The sequence below is a fragment of the Rhinatrema bivittatum genome, chromosome 5 (assembly GCF_901001135.1).
Source record: "Rhinatrema bivittatum chromosome 5, aRhiBiv1.1, whole genome shotgun sequence".
NCBI lineage: Eukaryota > Metazoa > Chordata > Amphibia > Gymnophiona > Rhinatrematidae > Rhinatrema > Rhinatrema bivittatum.
In genome coordinates this window covers 230569488-230575487 of record NC_042619.1, presented here as the reverse complement: position 1 = coordinate 230575487, position 6000 = coordinate 230569488, and positions in this window count along the sequence as shown.

The following is a 6000-nucleotide window of genomic DNA, read 5'->3' as shown; positions in this document are numbered from 1 at the left end:
ATAGGCAATAAGGAAGATAAAGCTCCTTTGGCACTACCACTATTTTATTGATTGCTTGCCAAACCTTTAGAGTATGCGCAATAATTGTTTTTTTCTACATGCCCCATTTATAGTTGGTGAATTTGCAGGATAAGTAATCAAGAATACCATGTTATTTCCCATGGCCTGCAAACCTTCTAATGTGTACCAAAAGCATCCTTCTACATCCTCCAACCACCACTGTATGCCTATGACTCTAGCCACTAGGAAATAATAATATAAATTAGGCAATTCAAACCCACCATGATCTTTAGGCATATTCTTCAGTATATTCTAACTAGTATGATGTTAATTTGAATAATAGCTTGCTCTTTTTGTTATGGACAGAGACGAGGAGTTTTATCTCTCCAAACAAAAGAGGAGATAGCTGCCCCCCGCCCCCCCAGAGAGAATGAAACACTGAAATTGGTATATTGCAGGACAGATGCTGAAATAAATATAATAAGTGAGGAATAACCATCATTTTAACCAGGCTGACCTACCCAACAAAACAGAGGGAGAGATCCCCAGCTGTCCAAATCTTATTATCTTCTGGATGACTGAGGGATAGTTGACGTTATACAAATGTGCAAAATCAGATGTAACATTAATCCCTAAATATTTAATCCCATTATGGAGAAATGAGCCAGATGCTGAGGTATTTTCACTTTAGGCCTCACACAAAAAAACTACAGCTTTAGTATAGTGGAGGAGTAGCCTAGTGGTTAGCATAGCAGGCTATAACCCAGGGTAAACCAGCATTCAATTCCCCCTGCTGCTTCATGTGACCTTCAGCAAGTCACTTTACCCTCTGTTGCTTCAGGTACCGAAAAGCAGAATATAAATAGTTAATTTTATAGCTTGAGCATTTATAGTAAATTCAGTAATTCTGGAGCTGCCCTTGAAGCTTCTATAAGAAAAAAAAGTATGTGACGTCTGCATGCAAGGTCGTTTTGTAAGAAGAATCCTGAATTGTAAAACCAGAAATTCTCTTTTCTCCCTGAATCAGAACTGCCAACGCTTCTATTGCTAAATGAAAAAGAAGGGGGAGGAAGAGGGCCAACCCTGCCTGATCCCCCTAAAAATGTGAAGAAAAAAAATCAGAAAGCCCTTCATTCACTAAAATCTGAGCCCTCAGATAGCGCTTTAATCCAAAATATACGTTTGTCTGGGAGGCCAAACCTCCAGCACGCTGACAGTAGGAACCTGTGATAAATGTGGTGGAGGGCCCTGTCTGCCTCTGAGACGGTCGGCCCAGGAATCTCGAACTGTTTTGTTTTGGGTTTTTTTTACTTGAATTATTTATATGGGTACCTTTGTATTGCTTTTACTCTGCTTATCGTACATCGCTTTTATTTTTATGTAAGAAATATGATCAATCAAATTAAATAAACTAACTACGCTCCCTCCTTTTTTGGGTGCCTCGTTTCTTCAAACAGGTTTCCGTGAGGACACACACAAAGGGGTTCCTCTAGATTTTGTACATATCTACACCTGGAAAGAGTGTGCCAAGGCTCTGGAAGTCAAAATGATGAAAACAATGCGCTCTCTATCCCCCTCCCAGGAAACACAGGTTTGAAAGTTAGTATAAATGCGTCCTGTTATTTCTTTGGCATTTAATGCATGAAGTCTGCCTGCTGTATCTTTGGGGATGGAGATATCCCAGGGGTTACAAACTTTGTGGCTGAAGGGGGTGCCCCTGCCAGGTGTGCAGTGGTGGGGGGGGGGGGTTTTATGTGTTCCTGCGGCAGGAAAAGGGAGAGAGGAGGAGGGAAGGTGTCTGGCTGCAGGGGAGGGAGAGAGGGCAGGGTGAATGCTGGGAGTGGGGGGGGGGGGGGAGGGGGGCGAGGCAGAAGAAAAGGTGGTGGTTGCATGATTACGGGGAGAGGAAAAGTCGAAGGGGTGCGACTGTCGCATCCAGTTCCGATTTACACTCTGGTGTCCCTGGACTCCCGAGTTTCCCTATGGAAAGCAGGATTAAAAGTCCATCGATGCATACCACAGGTCAGAGCCAGGACTGCGTTCGCCTAGCAGGGGTGGCCTGGGTCAGGAGGCAACGCTAAGTGTGACTATGGGAAGGGGGAGTGGGTGGGAAGGTAACTGCGGGAGAAGGGAGAGGGAAGGTGGGCATTGTAGGACTGTGGGAAGGGAATGCCTGTGGGTGAGGGGTGGGGGGGGTGGGGGGGGGGGTGGGGAGAGAGGAGAAACAGCGACTACAGCAGTAAAATCTGTGGGATCCTGCCAGCAGGCCAGAAATGAAACCTGACCAGGGAAACTACGGACCAGCACCAAAACCTGAGACACGATGTCCCTGATATTGTATTTTCCCTAACCAGTAATTTTGCTTTACTGTTATTTAGTATTATTATTATTGTGTAAGTTTTTCATCACTTTCCTTCCTCTTTTATATTATTGATCCTATATATTTCTCTGGCAATGCATGTAAAAATGTCATGCCAATAAAGTTATCTGAATCTCCGGCAGGGAGTGGGAGAGAGAGCTCGGAGGTGTGTGAGACCGCAGAGAGGGGGGAGGAGAAAGTGGGAGTTGAGGATAGGAGAGTGTAGAGAGGGGGAGGTCGATGATGCAGGGATGTGGGAGACAGACGGGGAGAAACTGCTGTCACTGTGGGCACTGTGGAGGAGACAGAGAGAGAAAGAGGGGGGAGAGAGACCAGCAGCGTGGGTACTACGAAGAGGAGGGGGTGGAAAGCAGGTGGGGTGAGTACTATGAAGAAGGGGAAAGGAAAGCGGGCTGTGTGGGTCTACAGGAGTTAACGGGCTTCCTCCTATCCCTGCGCTGACAGGAGGAAGCCTCCATACAGGGATGTGTAGCAGCTATGGGTTCTCACCTGTCTCTGCCCCACCGTGTGCCAGAGGTGTGGGCTCCCTCCTGCCCCCTGCCTGTCTCTCAATGTGCTGAAGACGCAGGCTCCATCCTGCCCCTGTAGGATCCACAGGGGCAGGATGGAGTCTGCTCTCTCTTGCCCCTGTCCCTCTCTATATGATCATGAGGTGCAGGCTCACTTCTGCCCCTCCCCCTCTCTAAATGTGCTGGAGGTGCAGGCGACATCCTGTCCGTACCTCTGCCCCTCTCTCTGTGTCGGAGGTGTGAGTTTCCTCTTGCCCCTGCCCCTCTCTCCAGGGCCGATGCAATAAAGGGCGCCCAGCCTAGTGCACGGGTTTACATGTGGTTGGGCGTGCAAGATTAGCACACAATGCAGTAAGGAGATTAGCACACCCAAAACGTGCGCCATAACAAACGCGAATCTGACAGCGCCCAATGCATGCAAATTCCATTACCTCCAGATGCAGGAAAGTGCTGGGCACCCAAAGCACACCTTTTAACGTAGGGAATTTGACTCTAGCCCCAAAAGTGGCGTAAAGTCAACTCACATTCAAGGGCTCATGAGAAACATTACAGAATATGGTCCTCTGTACTGCGATGAGTCTGTCATTCTTAGTATTATCCAGGCTCTTGAATTTATTGTTTGCAGTGGTGAAAAATATATGCAAATTGATTGGCTCAAAAAGAAGCACACGTTTCTTATCAGCACACAATTTAGATGCTCGTAGCAATGGGCGCCTGATATAATAAACCGCAGCACTGAAATCGGCACCTCAGCAAAATAACCAAATCGAGCGCAATCAAAACGGATGCTCGTATTGAGATCCCACTGCAGTCGTGGACGCCCGATACAATAACCTCTTTTTGAAAGCCAGAGATGCCCATTCTCCCATTGCGCGCCCTTTTTTTTTTTTTATGCTTCTTCTCATTTACATATTGCATCGGGGGGGCGCACAGGGATGTGGTTGCCCGCGCGTTATTTTCAGCACGCCTCTTATTGCATCGGCCCCCCTCAATGTGCTGAAGCTGTGGGCTCCTTCCTAGCCCCTGCCCCTCTGTGTATGTGGCCTCCCTCCTGCCTTTGCCTCTTTCTATGCGAGGCTGAATTTAAGATTTTGGCACCCTTATGTGGAATGCAGTGGTGCCCGTCCCTTTGAAGCTGGGCTAGTGCATGATCCTAAGGCAGGCAGAAACAGGCTCTGACCTGAATATCAGCAGGCCTTCAAAACCTTAGCACCCTGGGCAGTTGCTTGTGCCTAAATGCAGGCCTGTCTGTGTGCGTGCCGGAGATGCAGGCTCCCTCCTGCTCATGCCCCAATCTCTATGTCAAAATACTTCCTAAACTTTCAAGCCCAAAGGCACCCCCCTACATTAGCCAAAATGTTATGCAGCACAGCAGCCTCAATGGAGCAGGCACGGTGCAGACATGGAGAGGGATCGTATGGTCATGCATATCCCGAGACTGCAGCATTTCGGCACTCCTATGCGCCTGCACCAGGGGAATGTCTCTAACAAACGTCTCTTCAATCTGGCCTCCCAAGCTGACACTCACACTTGGCTGCAATGGAGGAATACTGACGTGGACACCTGGTTACATCGGAGGAATCCAACTGCAGCATGGCGGTATCACGATGGCAATTGCTGATGAAAGGTGACCGCAAACTATTTATGAAAAGCAAAGTGTGAGCCACAGCGTCGGGAAAGAGTTTCGTAGAACATTAAGATGGTCGAGATATTGAACAATTAGGCGTAGTGGGCTATAGCCACTATTTCAATCTTTGGAGCATGGAAAAGTGCCCTCACCGATGTTTATGGCACAAGTCTGGGTTTAGCAGACCGTTCTCCTGGTTTTGGAAATATGATTATCCTATTTTACAATAAGTTAAGTATCAGCCAGTTCGGAACTATTTAATAACTGCCAAAGTTTTTCTAATGGTAATAATACTAAAGATCTCCTGTAACCATTGCCCACATGCTGGTATTAGCAACACAGAGGAAGATTATTGTTATGTTCAATTATTGGTAGTATAATTTATTGAATGAGTGAGGTGGATGTGTGGTGTGAATGTTAGGGATTTTGTGTGTTTTTATGTATTGGAATGGTGTGAGAAATTAATGAATTTAGCGAATTTTCAGTCTCAACTGAATTTTGCTATAACAGTTTTAACAAAATAATTTTTGCCATGTGATATTTGTTGTGATATTATGAATACATTAGATATATTAAAGTTTCTATTTAATATTTATAGATTGCACTTATTGAAACTGTTCGTTTCGTATAGCATTGTGGTTTTCTGACCACATATCAAACAGTGCAGGGTGGTCGGGGTAGTCTTGTTTTGCCACATGTGGCTGCCAGAGCCCCTCCACTGCTGTTATTGCCAACACTCAAGAGTGAGTCACATCCAGTGCTTAGTGCACGCTCTCCCTGTCTCACTCAGCCTGCGAGTAAGACGGAGGCTGGAAGGACTCAAGGAGGCCCAAGATGAGGAGGTGCTGTGTGCAACGTATGCGCTGCACAAAGCGGCTGCCCATTAATTGCCACCCTCCGGGGCTCATATGGCAGCTAAGAAGAGGAAGAGGGGGCATGCATGATTACACGTGTTCTCAGAAAGAAGCCATTGCATGTTTAAGAGGCACTGCTGGTGTCTCTTGTTGCTCCAAGGTGCTGAGAGCAGATCACAGGTGCTGGCCTGGATCTGAGCATCAGGCAGTGGTGACTTTTCCGTGGCGCAGCTGATCAGGTCTGAACAGAGTGCCATGGTGCACTGGCTGAGATGCTCTATGGGCCAGAAGTGCCCCACCCCTGTCTGAATAATCTGGAGGTGTGGGGTCCCCTTCTGCCCCTGTCTCTCTCTCTCTGTGTGTGCTGGAGGTGCAGGCTACATTCTGCCCCTCTTTCTATGTGCCAGAGGTGTGGGGTCTCTTTTGCCCCTGCCTCTCTCTCTCTCTCTCTCTCTCTCTGTGTGCTGGAGGTGTGGGCTCCCTCCTGCCCCTCTCTCTGTATGCGCCGGCTCCCTCTTCTCCGCCTTCCCTGGGCTCCCGGGGAGGGAGGACGGGGGCAGTGGCCTCCAGTCTCCGCCTCTCTCCAGGATTAGGCTGGAGCAGCCGGTGCAAGCGGCAGCTGCAGCTTCA